The sequence below is a fragment of the Periplaneta americana genome, chromosome 15 (assembly GCF_040183065.1).
Source record: "Periplaneta americana isolate PAMFEO1 chromosome 15, P.americana_PAMFEO1_priV1, whole genome shotgun sequence".
Lineage (NCBI taxonomy): Eukaryota > Metazoa > Arthropoda > Insecta > Blattodea > Blattidae > Periplaneta > Periplaneta americana.
Window position 1 is genome coordinate 59,010,832 of NC_091131.1, and position 14,835 is coordinate 59,025,666.

Below are 14,835 nucleotides of genomic sequence, written 5' to 3' on the forward strand. Positions count from 1 at the left end.
ACACTGATACACACATTTTATACTACCCTAGTTACAAAATTAGATCACTGTTAATCTCCTGGTCTTTTGATCCCTCCATACAGGAAATAACATATGCAGGAGAGCGCATGGTTTTTAAACTGACGTTATAACAATAAAATTATCTATCTACTTCGCTCCAATAGATGACGCAATAGTAAGCACATTCCTTTCACGGTTGATCTCCTGGTTGGAGAACAGTATTTGGGTTTGGAAAGAATTTTATTAATAAAATCATCTGTTCCTTAGATAATTTTGATGTGTGTTTATGAAACAGGCCCCAGAACAAAATATAAGTTTTTGTGGGATGACGCATCATCCCGGTATGCATTGTAGGAGTAAGTGCATAATTTTCTTGGTGTATTAAAAGTTTATTTTTATAAGACTACAAAAAATGGCCTGGTAAAGGGTTGAAGCAGTTTTGCTAGATAAGTGTGCTCCCAGCCTTATTTTCATGTCGGTCATAATTTCAGGTACGCAATATGTACAGTAACATTTAGTATATAAAATTATTTACTGTATATTTATACTGTAAGCAGTAGTAGTAATTTTTACATTTTCTTAACTTACCGTATTAAAAAATAAAACCAAAAACGACGTCGTGATGTTTGTCTCGAGGAAAGATTGCAGACGAATGATACTTCGTAATGGAACTACTCACCAGACGTGGGCGAGCGGGGGACAGCTTACTTCAAAACAGGTGCAAGGTCAGACATCGATAACACATAGGCTGTTTTATCTATTGGGCCACTACTTGCCTAGTAAATATAATGCTTACGTACATTTTGTTCATTTTTAATCGCACAGCTACCGATATTAAATGGTATTTAAAAGCAAATTTCATTCCATATTTCCAGTATCTAGATCCACGGACAAAGTACACTCATTACCAAATATTTATTTATTTATTTATTTATTTATTTATTTATTTATTTATTTATTTATTTATTTATTTATTTATTTATTTATTTATTTATTTTGCTAACAATTGTAACATAAAATATAATATAGGGTAAAGGTTGGTAATTTCGTGATAATTTCATGAAAACTAATTTAAAATGCAAATGTGTAAATATATCCTTATTCCGATTTTTTCATCTAAAAGACTATAACTTGCTGTACAAATCTGGAGACATAAAAGATTGGATACGTTCTTGAATATGTGCCAAAAACCACTTTTACAACTTAAGCTGAAAGGTTGGTTATTTCGTGATAACCTTGGTAATTTCGTGATATTGCATTGAAAATTTCGTGAGAGGTAGAAGAATTGTGGAAAAATTCATTAAAGTCAAATGAAATTCTCATTTATTGTTACAAGACTTCAAACATAGTAATTCCGTCTAATATTCGTAGCGAGAAAACATATAAATACATATCAACACATAATAAGAATGAAATCAAAGTAAAAATTTAAATTGAAAAGGGATCTTCTTTGCCCTGAAAGGGTGAACACTTTTATTACGGACTTTACTATAGCCTACATTACTAGGGTAACTCCAAAAGTAATGCATAACGTTTGTTTAAAAATTATATTTTTATCCTACACCTTTGCTATTTTCACAGAATGTAGATGCAGCCTTAAGGAACAAAATGTCACTTTTCCACATAATCCCTGTCCCTTTCAACTGCCTTACGTAACCTAGGAACGAGGGCCTGTAGACCAGCACGGTAAAAGTCTGGACCAACACGTCTGAGCCACTCTTTAGCAGCGTGCACAAGGGAGTCATCTTCTAACCTCGTTCCGCGAAGGGATCCTTCAGTTTACCAAAGAGATGGTAATCGCACGGTGTCAGTTCAGGACTGTAAGGCGGATGTTTCAGTGTTGTCTATCCGAATTTTCTGATCTGGTCTGTGGTCTTGTGACTGATATATGGCTGTGCGTTGTCGTGCAATAGCAGAACATCCTGCTTCTCCCGATGTCGTCGAACACGACTCAGTCGAACTTCAAGTTTCTTGAGAGTTGCAACATACCCGTCAGAATTAATGGTGGTTCCGTGTGGCATGATGTCCACAAGCAAGAGTCCTTCTGAATCGAAAAACACAGTAGCCATAACGTTTCCTGCCGAAGGTGTACTTTTGAATTTCTATTTCTTTGGTGAATTTGCATGATGCCACTCCATTGTCTGTCTCTGTCTCCGGTCCAAAATGGTGGAGCCATGTTCCATCTTCTGTCACAATTCTTGCAAGTAAATCATCTAGCACTTATCATTGGTACTTAGCATGATAACAAATCAAACAGAAGCTACACTGAATCCATTGCGTCTCCGTTTTCTTTTTTGTTATCACATCTTGTCTTCAGATTTCTAAAATTCCTATTGTAATACAATTTTTAAAATAGTATAAAATGTAACACTTAATGCTCAACAAAATTTCGCCTCAAACAGCTAAGATTTCTATCAGTAAAGCTAAGCCTATATGGCGACTACAGATGTATCTAAAATTCCGAAAACATTTCCTAAAATTTCATGAAGATACAATAAATCTTTGTACCAAATATCATATGCTTACCTTTAGTAATAAGCCTGTAATGTAATTACAAACATCCACAAAATTTGTATGCCTGAGAAATCGACGCAAACTTGCTCTCTTCAAACATAAAAGCTCACTGAAGCAATTACAATAGTCACACAAAGCTTAGCTGTATGTTTCTGGAAACTGGACAACATATGCAATCCCTTGGCGGAAATTTGGATCTCGTAACACCATTGGTTAGTTCACAAAAGAGCAAAGAAAAAGTATCACGAAATAACCACTGCCACGAAATTACCAATGTTTACCCTATACAGAAAAACATTAGCTCGCCACTCAAAGAGTAGAACTCGTGCTCAGGGGCGGATTCCTGAATTGAAGTTAATAAGTATACAATACAATTTGTCTTATGTCTACTATGCAATTAGAAAATATAAATTTAAATGTACAGTTTTTCAGTTTTTATAAAATCCATACATAACTTTTTAAATTTAATACTAGAACTATTAGAATTGACAAGATTAGGATATTTAAATATAAATTTGTTATATATTCTTGGGCCTAAATTACTACTATGATTAAATACTGTAACAGTGTTGCATTTTGGTTCAAACAATCTTAAAGAATAATAGTGACATTCTGTTACTGTTTAAATACCACATAATATCACACACTTTACGAAATCAAAGTAATCGTTTTCCATTCCCTCCATACCTGATACGTCATTTTCCATTCGTTGCCTTCGTCACTGCTCTCCATCCCATTGTCTTCAGTCACAGTCATCACATTCTTTATTCCACGATGTCGTCTTTCTCACAATTCTCTGGTTCAATTTCTTCCATTTTACAACATACAAATCTTTGCCGACACAACCCTTCGACATCTTTTATTTTAAATGTGTTATTTCTACTACCAACCCATTGCTTAACGTACCCACAAATTAATTCAGTGTGTCTCGGGTCGGGATGGTAAGGTAGAAGTGTTCATTCTATAACAGATTTTCTCATTTCATACTGAACATTAATAAATAAGGAATGAGTGGCCGATCCTGACATAAAAACATATAACTTCTGTAGTAATGAGAAAAGTTTTTGGCTGTTTCAACATTTTACAAACATCAACAATAACGAGATTAAGTCAGTGGCGACTCGTGATATTTTTTGTATGTAGGATATGAGATACACGACTGATGACCAAGACAAACTAATATTAATAATAATAATATAATAATAATAATAATAATAATAATAATAATAATAATAATAATAGAGCATGCAAAATCAATTACAAGTAAGCCTATGTTAGTCCTTGACTCACCATTCTGGAACTGGCAATTTATTTGCAGTGAAGTTCGATTCTCCTCCCCTTTTTAGTTGCGAAGATGGCTCCTAAGTCATTGTACTGCCCGATATTTACCGATGTTCCGTCGTACGTTTGCGCAATTAATTTCTTGCTACAGTTAAATTCTTCTAAATGATCAAATACAACTTCAGATATTCTTTCGGCTGTCCTGCCATCTGAAAGTCCTGTTAATTCTTGTATTTATTATAGCTTATTTTATTTATTTTTATGTAATTTTGTTTTTTATTCATTTTATTTTTTATACTATATCATTTTAAATTATTTATTATTTGGTTTATTCTATTCTTTTAAAATGATCAATGAACTGCATTTAAGAAGGCTACAAGGATACTTGAAAATTCTTATTGTAGTCTCTGAGAGGGTCCCCATCACCCAGAAAGAAGGGTCGTAGTATTAGGATACGCGGTCATATCCTCAAACGCGGTTAAACTCAAGCCATACCCCTCCCTCCGCACTCTCACCTGTCCACTAACTTCATTGCTAGAAAAAACTGTTTTCTGTAAGATATTTGGATGGTTACTCGGAAATTATTTCTGAGCTGTGCAGTGGCGACAACTCACGACAGAAAGTGGAAGTTTAAAGGAAATTGTTATGTCGAGATGCATTGAAAATCAAAATCTGTACAATTTAAATGTTTTCTATCCTCAGAGGCACGAAATTAAACTGCAGGATCATCCTCATATCATTCATGGAGGAATCGCCACTGGATTGTCTATGATTTACGCAATGGATATGCGGTGGTTGTTGGTGCTAGCCTTTTTGGTGAACCTCGTCAGATGTTATAAGCATTGATTTTTGGGGTGGGCGCAGTGGAAGGCATCGAAATAAGAAATGCAAATTTGTAACAAAGAATATAATTAACAAACAATAAATAACAATACAGGAATGAATTGATGAATTTGTGATACATGAACTAATGAAGTTAAATAGACAAAATGATATAACAAAGTAATCTAAAAATATGTGGCACATTAAGGTCCACCAACTTCAATACGTTTCAGTCCTTAAAGCACAATTATGCATTCGAAGTTATAAATTAGACTTAATTAATGAGCTCCATAATTACTAATATACCAACTCGCAAGAAAACATTCTATAATGGAGTAGCCACACACGCTCAGTCAACATGAGACAATACATACTTAAGAGATAACTATAATTTCAACTTACAATAACATCTCTGTACTATAGAATAACCAAATTGTCGCAGAGAGAGAGAGAGAAAGAAAGAAAGAGAAGAATATAATAGCAACTTATAGTACAGGGTAAAATTAGTGATAATTTCCATGAGCGCATAAAATCTATGGAATAAAATCTTGGAAATGTGTTGGTTGTAAAGAAGTGATAAATGAATGAACGTGTGAATTTTATTATTAGTAATACATAGGTTGGATAAAAAGTAATGGCAACACTGCTGTCACGTGACGATGGTGCGCTCGAGAGCTGCCAGCTGTGTGGACATGAACAAGGACTATTAGATGAGTTAGTGTAGCCAGCGGCGACAGTACTCTGTCAATCTATTGCAGTGTGTAGAACGTTGACTTTCATAGGGATAGTGCGAGCGCCCTAAGACCACGTTTACAAAACTAGAGCAACTTTCCTGGATCAAAATTGAAGTGACACGAGGTCGTAGTGCACAAGAATGTTTTCAGGGACTGCGTGAAGCATGTGCCGATGCAGCGTTTCCATATCACACAGTGGCACGATGGGTTAAAGCGTTCCGGGAAGGCAGGGATGCCGTTCAGGACAACCTCCGTACAGGACGACTCCGCGTGGAGGACAACACAGTTAAACTCCTTGCTTCCCTGTTGGATGCTGATCGCCGATGGACTGCGCGTGAGTTAGCAGCGGAAGTCGGAGTATGTCACAAAACTGTGCTCCACATTCTGCAAGACATTGTGGGTTACCGCAAAATTACAGGGCGTTGGATACCCCATGAAATTTCCGAAATTTAACAATGGCACCGCTATGCAGTCGCACTGGCCTTGTTGGACCGGTACCAAAGGAAAGATGACGACTTTTCTTGGACGAATCGTCGCTATGGACGAAACCTGGGCTTGCTCATACGAACCAACCAAACTTGAAACGTCAATCAAATGAATGGAAGCATCGAGGTTCTTCTCGTCCGAAGAAAGTGCGCCCTACACAAAGTGCTGTGACGGTGATGTTCATTGTGGCGTATGACATTGATGGGGTAATACTGCACCACGCTGTACCTCCAAGACAGACGGCAAACGCGGACTACTACTGCAGGTGCCTGCAGCACCACCTTCGTCCAGCCCTCAGGAGAAAACGACGAAACTTGGTGGTACAGAATCCCATCATTCTTCATGATAATGCAAGGAGTTACACCGCTGCTGCTGTCAAGGACCTCTTGCGCCGCTGGCAATGGGAGATTCTGGATTCTCACCCGAAATGAGTCCATGCGATTACGATCTTTTCACCAAATGAAAGAACCACTGCTAGGGACCCGGTACAAAACCAGAGATGAACTTATCCGTGCTACAGGACGGCCAATACGGAACATCAACAAAGATGGACGCGCTGATGGTGTACGACGCCTTCCAAACATTTGGCAAAAGGTGATAAATAAGGGGAGCGACTATATAGAAGGTACGTAAATGTTGTATCCCTGTGAATAAAGCCATGTCAGAAATATCGAATTGTTGCCATTACTTTTTATCCAACCTTAGTATGTTGGTTGTCAAGGAGAGAGTGATTTAAAATATGTGATAGGTAGTGGATTGTAGTTATTTTTCCTATAAGTAGCTTAAAGTGAGCATTATATTTTGTTAGTGAGATGTTTGTGACACGATTGCGTTCGTGTTATAATTTCTCACGAAAACAAGAGCTTTTTCGCGTGTAATATACAACGTTTTATCCGTTGCTTACGAGATTATATTCAGTCTCGTACAATTGTGTATTATCTTGTAAGCAACGGATTTATCTTATCCAGTAATTATTGCAATTATTTCCATTGTTTATAGGCTATTAGTTAGCCATAATGAATGGTCACAGTATAAAGAAGACTGTGGAATGGTTTGAAGCGCTAGCATGATGTAAAAATTCCTTCGTTGCTAAGTTACAGTTGGATATAAATGAAATGTTTGTTCCTAATCAAGAAATTATTTCACAGTATGAAGTAATGGTATCGAAGATGAACAAGTTTACGAATGAATTAGGATACAAAGATAAGTAAATATTAACGGTCTCGCTAATAAAAACTCTTATCCCGACGTTTAACTGTCATACTTACACAACGAATAGCTCGTTTATAAGTCGTGTGTAAATTCCTGAGTAATATAATCACTACATATGTCGTGTACAACAATACAAGTGTTACACAGCTACGCTATAATTTCGGCATTATTTTATTACGAAAGATAACAGAATAACTTAGATTCTGTATAAAAATCAATAGTGTTCGCTAGTGTGCCGCGCTAAGTATCGATAATACAACTGAGCCTGATCGATAATCACGCTATATTTTGATCAGAGTACAAGTAAAGCAATATTATTTTATTCTATGCTCTTTGTTTTGTTGTTCTGTGGTTACAAGGCAAACATCATCATAAAAATGACAATCGATAAGAACGCACATTTTTTTCTCTATAAGGTAAAGGTTGGTAATACTGTGATACTGATAATATTATGATAGTTCTATTTGAGAATTTTTTACAGTTTTATTGCGCGAGAGAAGGATTCGGTTTTGTGCAGAAACTTGTCCACGAACATTCTCTTAATACGTTGACACAAAAAACCGATCTTCCTTTCGCTCAGTAAAACTGAAAAAATTCTCAAAAAGAACTGTCATAATATTATTAGTATCACGATATTCCCAACCTTCATCCTATACAACACTTGAACAGGGGGTTTCGTGTGTATAACTACTGCGAAACAATTCTCATATATGCTGCTTATTCATCTGTCGCTTGGTTTTTTGTCCCAACTATGCATAAGTCTCGTATAAAAATTATACACGGTTTATTAATAAGATCATAAACGTATTACATATCATAGATTTTATTATGATATGATAATGATTTATTTCACTCAACCGATTGGTCCTGCTGGCCCTTTACATTCCTGTATTCCCGTTCTTATACTGGGTGTTCATTTCAAAGTGTGTCATGACGTCACTGTTGATGAGTCAGCGATTTGAAGCGAGTTTCAGCTTTTATGTCAGAGAAGTTGCCTATTAATCAAGGTGTTCAATCTGAACTTGAGAACGTGTACGGTAGGCCTATAACTTTAACGTCGTAGTAATAGATGGCGGTCTGTACGGTCTGTGTGCTACCATAACCTCTTTCGAACTGTGTTTTGCGAGGTCAGTCGTACGCAGGGTATTTGTTATCATCGGTTGCGTACGGCAACATTCCACAACACAAATCAAATGCTCCGTGTCCATGTTGACCGTCGAAATTAATGTCAACAAATACGTAAGTAATCGTCTTAACCCTCTCCCCATATCCCGACAGTAAGAAAAAAACTCACCTCCATACATGTTTCGAAACAGTTCACATTCCTGCCGCTACCGGCGTCACGGTACGTATCGGTAAATACTCTTCAGAATGAACGCCGTACTTTCTAGGCAACTTCTCTGGCACATAGGTAATATACATCTGCGGAAGTGTAGGAAGTTTGAATTCTCTAGGCTCATCGACTAGCCACATGACGGCATACAGCGAGCCATGACACACTTTGAACTGAACACCCAGTATTACTTACATCATTTAAGCTTCCTTTATTTAACACTGTCACTGTGTCTTTCCTTTCCATTCTTTTCTCTTATTACTTCATCTATTTCGTACTTTAATTCTCTGACATTATTTATCGTTCTTAAACCTATCTAAAATTAATTCCCCTATCCCTAACATTTCGTTTACTATTTAGTACAGTCTCTTTTTCACTACACATACTATTCATTATCGTATCTATCTCTTCCTTGATTTTATCTTATAACACTTATTTTTTCATATTCTCTATTCCACCTGATAATACAACCCTTTAGAAGCAGTCCGTTATCTATATAATATAAGTATATCCTATCATTTACAGTAAGTCAATGAATGCATTTCTGCAGATACAGTCCTAATATGAAATATTTAAATTATATTGAATTTCATAAGGTCATTTAGAAACAAAGCTCCTTTCTTCGGTTTACAGTTCTAAGAAGTATGAGTGATACTGTGGTGGTGATACACAGACCTAAATGATCTGCCACTAAAATAAATGGTAATAATGTAATGCCCATGCCAAATAAAGTGATAGATAAGATAAAGTGTATTACTGAAGTGTTAAACTCTGTCCATATTAAGTAAATAAATGATAATGGTGTACGGGTAGTGTTTATAGTGAATAAATTATATTTAGTGTCTATATTGAATACAATAGGCCTATAAGTTTCTTAGAAATTCGTACACATCCAGTTGATTAAATTTATGTATTGATCTTGTCCTGGTTTAGTGTTTCTTCATTATAGCAATCCTAGCACCACTAGATGTTTATAATGAAATGTGGACGACATCAGTATCGACTTTTTGGAAGACTCTTATTATCCCTGTTTTGAAAAAAATATGAACTTGCCGATGATATTAAGAGTAACTAACCAATATTGCTGACTAGGGTCATAACGGAAACAATGGAGAGGGTGGTTTCTAAAGCATTCAGTTGGTATATTAGGTAGACTATAAAGTCTAAAACATCTTTTCTCTTTCACAGATGCAGATTTAATATTTACATTCAAGATTGGCCCACGAGTACCATCATGCTACGAATAGTGAAACATTTCAGAAGTGAATGGAAACGCAGCATATTGGTGGGTTGAATCCATTTTTATGGATAATGTATTGGTATCCTATCACGATAAAATTGCAGAGCAGCAACCCACAACAAAATGGAGAAAAGGTCATTTAATGGTAATAATAATTTTTATAGAATCTGAGTACATTTTTTATGTTGCAGTGTGAATTTTGCAGACGTGGGTGAGACAAAATAGAGTGTCATAGCCAGAGAATGCAAACAGGAATGAAATACAGTAGCTTTGCAAAAGAAATAATAGCCATTTTATTTTTTTTCTTGTTCACTCTAAGACTTATATTAAAACTATAAAACTTGCTTAAGTTAAAACATAACATTAACATATCACAATATCAATACATACAAAATTGCAGCTCTATTCAGGAAACTAAAATACAAGATAGCATATAAAACAAGGAACACAGTACAGAAATATCTAAATAATCACATCAAACACACAAATAAATACAATTCCACTGGGGTTTACAAATTAAAATGCAGTAGCTGTCCAGATTTTTACATAGGACAGACTGAAATATCATTCCAAATAAGATACAATGAGCACATTAAAGCAATAACTAAACCATACATCACATCACATTACATGGAACATATTATTAGCAACAATCATGATTACAATAACATACAAACAGATATGTTCTAGTATTAGAACAATACGAAATATACAAGCACATAATAACTAAGGCCCGGGGGTTTAGCCACAAAAACATTACAACAGGTTAGTGGTGACTGGGTTATACGCTACCTGTATATCGTAAACTTGAGGGAGGGGGTTGACTTGCTTTCAGTCGCTCACGTAATGGGTAGGTACAATGAAGATCAAGCGCAGTCTAGCTAACCTAGTAAAATGACGTGAACAGCGTCATAGAATAAATTGCATATTTAATCGTAAATTATACAAACCAAATACCTTTTCTAGTAATATGAACATAAATATACACAACATATGCATTAATATTAACAATGTGCATAGCAAATGAAAAGGTAATAAGTTGATTGTGACCATATTATACATTATGTGCATATTACAATGAATTACAATACACATTTTGAAGTTTTCAAGTGAAAAAGATCTTCTATTCCCCTTCAAACATGATCTTCTGTCTACATCGCATGACATGACGGGGGAAAATTTAAACCAAAGAAGGTATTAGTGTTTCCTTTATGTGGATTAACATTTTGGTCTTCTCTAGAATCTTCTTGTTCATCTCGAATGGTACAAAGAGTAGGAAATCCTACATTTTTCTGGATAAAAGGTATTGTGTCTGTCTGAATGAAGTTGGACGTTGAAGACATATTTTCCTCCCTCTCTCTGTTTATGTAATGCAACATGTTTTTTATGCATCTTAGTTGCGATATGTTGTTCTATATAAAATTTATGGTAGCCACCTCTTACTTTTGTTCCACACAACTTACAAGCAATATTCCGACCAACAGAGGAAAAATACTCACTGCCATAATCTGCCACAATTGTACAGTACCTGTTGTAACTGTTTTCGAACGTCCACACTTATGTATGATTTGATTTCACTCACAGCGTATTCCCTGCCTGCTTACTGTAGCCAATGACGCGTGACCTACAGGCAGCACAAGTTGTGTACTAACTCAGACAGCGTTCTGTGCCTTGTACACCATTAACTTACGAATTTTTGGATAAACCCCCGGGCCTTAGTAATAACATATTCACAGTATAATACAATTCAATACCCATACATTATTCTATCTCATATTGTCGGACCATCGGATCTGTGCCCCTTCAGCGCTGTCGTCGTTCTTGGAAAAGTTAACGCCTGTACTCACTCCATTCCACCCACTTTCCTCCCACCACGTTAAACAGCAGGCCACGGACCTTGCCTAATAGGGATGTTGCCAAACTTCCGTCAAACGGTGTCATAAATAACTGGTCCTCCTTGCTACAATATTATTTCTTTCAATCAAAATACATCTTATATTTCTATATTTTTTAAACCTAAATCCCATATCTCAAATCACTTTTCGTAGTTTTTTTCTCCAATCTTGGAAATTATTACTTTTCAGTAATTTATTCAATGTTGAAACTTCTTTCTGAACAGCATAAAATTCTTGTATCTTTCTTCTTAAAATACATCGGTTCATATCATCTACAATAATTAAAAGTTCCCTTGGTCTGTTCTTCTCTGGCAATTCTTGCTTTTCATCTCCTGCACAGACTCCCTCTCTCCTGATTTTCTTTATTAGGAGTTCTGACTTGTCTATATAAATTACATAAAATGTTTTATTATTAGTATTAGTTAAGTAAATAATTTTAATACATAATCAATTGAAATAAAATAAGCCTCACCTGTGATATCAGTTGCTCTTTTCGTTGCCTGATTTATAGGAAACAGATATTGACCTGTTTGTTTCTCTTCATCGCAAAATGCTATTACATACTTAATAATATTTCTTTCGCCACTCCGTGCTACAATATTCATGTTGAGTTGACAACACTGGACTGCAAGTGCAAATATTGTAAACTGTCCCGCAAGAAGGCCAAAATTGTGAGTAGTAGGGGACAGAAAGAGAGAGAGATAGGAATGCAGTGAGAAAAATGAATTACCGAGGCTGAGAAGGAATTAGAGTTCAGTTCGCATATCTTATGGGAGCACAGATCCGATGGTCCGACTATAATACACGACATACCAACCCTCTCTCACCATAAGATCAGCACACCCCCACCAATGACGAAAGCAATCACTGGTAATATGACGAAAGCAATCACTGGTAATCAAGATCAGCGGGAGCAGCAGTACCTAGTTTGAAGGACACTGATGATTACACCACACCGGTGCTGAAACAAGCTCGTCTGTCATAAGGTGTATTACTTTTTTTTAAATTTGTAACACATTTAATTTAAGAAACTTTTATAGCCATTTGAAACGGTAATTCTCTCAATTCATAATTCATAAGTAAAATGTTTTTTTTTTTTAATCTAATGGCGGGTCCTTGACTCTTAGTCATTCACCATATGAATCAAGTTGTGTAGACTAACTTACCGACAGAATTGTTGTCCAGCATGTACCATAGAAGACTGGTCTCTGCTACACCCGTGAAGAGACAGTGATGATGATTTGTTAGGATGCCACAGGAGAACCAGAGTTCCCAGAGAAAGCCCGTGTGTTATCTGGACCATGGGCTTGCACAACAGAAATCATAAATTAGAGGTATGCTGGGGATGGGACCCGGGTCCTCAGGATTATCTGTAGCGCTGTAGCTACTGGACCACCATGGCGGCATTTCTTGTTTGAAATTAAAATGATTTTATTGTAATGTATAATGGAGTAGTCTAGAATCAAACTATACTTTCTCCAAGTACCGGTATGAGATTAAGGTATGTTTCAGTGCAAAATTTTTCAGAGGCTGTGATAAACTGCTTGTTTGGAGTCAAGCTGGAATTTATCTGCCTTAACTTTAGTAGTAAAATCACCATTTGGAGTCTAACTGCACTAGTTTATCTTTTCTGACAAATCAGATTTTTTGATAAAGTGCAGTTTGATTCGAGGCGATTCAATTTTTATTTCATGAATATTGTCGATGTAAAAGTGTCTCTGATGATGCGATGTCTCTTATCAAAACACTCTTCCCTCCCCTCTTACAAAATATGATGGAGATAGATTTCTGTGCTTTTCAAATATAAAGAACTATGTGAGGGTAATATTTTGCTTCAAAACTTGACAAATTCTTTAGGTAGATCGCATTATTGGCTTATTTTCAACATTTCTGTTTCAAAACATGTCATATTTTTTTAGATAAAATATTATTTACACAATATTAATTTGCACACTGTGTATAATATATTTTCTCGATTCTAATTTTAATTTTTCACTCTTTTCTACTGGCATTTACATGATGAATTGGCCAGTCAAGTGTTTTCAGCATATATCCACTGCAATTCTAGTAAAAAGTAATAGAGTTACTGTTACTGTTAAAAGGAACTATGTGTCATTACTTTCCTACATACTGGTACTTACTTCTTAATACATGAATCCAGCATTATTTGCTGATATCACGATGTTGTGTTTAGATTTGTGTAGCCAATGTCCAGAAGATTTTGTTAGTCAGAACTTGTATATAACACACACATATCATCTTTTAACATTGACCATTTTTATATTAAAGCACTTCTTTTTTCTTTCAGTTCCAAGGGATTCCTTGATATTATCAAGATAGCTCCACCAAACATCCAAACATGACCAGTGACTCATTAAGGCTGAGGACATTAGGGAATTCGACAATATAGGGACCAATTCAGAATTATCAATCTATTGTGGAAAGAAGATGAATGCTGAAGGAAACATGATATGTCTGTCCAAAAACCATACCATAATTATTTTCTTTTTATATAATTTTGTGTTTTTAGAGAAATAAAATAAATGTGATGTTGCACAGCAAATACAGTTGATTGCTCCTTGTGTATTTTTTTTTTCATTCCTAAACGATGATATAGTATTTATATTAAGTCTGTATCAGAAAATTAAAAAAAAGTTATTTTCTCAGTCCTGAAGTAAATGCTGAGATATTAAAATTGTATTACAGTAAAACCTCGATATTACGCTATCCCGTGTAATACGCTGTTTTCGTCTGGTCCCTGCACATTTCATATATAACACCTTCATAAAATACCCCGTTTGTTGTGCTTTAGTCCCGCATAATACGCTGTTTCTGTGGAATATTTTCTATGTAATTTTCAGCAATGTACTGTAACAGCAATGAAACATCTTGATCACTGAACTCACTGGTGCCATTAACCTGAAAAGCATTGGTATTCGACCCTTTATCTGCACATTTAAATCTTCATACCTTAGTATATCCCATCCTCTTGTTACGCTCTCTTATTCAACTCTTTACCTGCGCGCTTAAAGCCTCCATACAGTTACAATACCTCACGCTCTTACTAACCCTCTCTCTCAAACAGCATTCCTCACTCAGCCGTAATAAAATTCTGGAAATTTTTGCTGGGCAGTTTGTTGTCCTTTAGTGTATAGAAGTGTCTGTGAATGTCATTACAATGAATGTTAAACGAAAAGTGCTTTCTGTGTCGGAAAAATTGGAAATCTTACGAAAGTACGATGAGAACAGTACTCTTACTCAGAAACAACTCTCTAATTCATTAGGAATCCCATCATCGATATTAAGAATGATAATAAA

At 35.6% G+C, this 14,835-nt stretch overlaps 1 protein-coding gene and 1 long non-coding RNA gene across 2 annotated transcripts in view; one reads left to right on the plus strand and one right to left on the minus strand.

Moving 5' to 3' along the window:
- LOC138714985 (ubiquinone biosynthesis O-methyltransferase-like) overlaps positions 1-715 on the minus strand; it is a 35,373-nt gene extending 34,658 nt beyond the window's left edge. Inside the window, exon 1 of the mRNA XM_069847335.1 lies at positions 589-715. The gene's annotated coding sequence lies outside the window, so the exon portion shown is untranslated. The remainder of the gene's footprint in view (positions 1-588) is intronic.
- LOC138714990 (uncharacterized) overlaps positions 1-14,074 on the plus strand; it is a 182,341-nt gene extending 168,267 nt beyond the window's left edge. The window contains exons 2-3 of the long non-coding RNA XR_011336144.1: positions 9,571-9,767; positions 13,826-14,074. This is a non-coding gene — a long non-coding RNA (uncharacterized lncRNA). The remainder of the gene's footprint in view (positions 1-9,570; positions 9,768-13,825) is intronic.
- Positions 14,075-14,835: the final 761 nt, after the last annotated feature.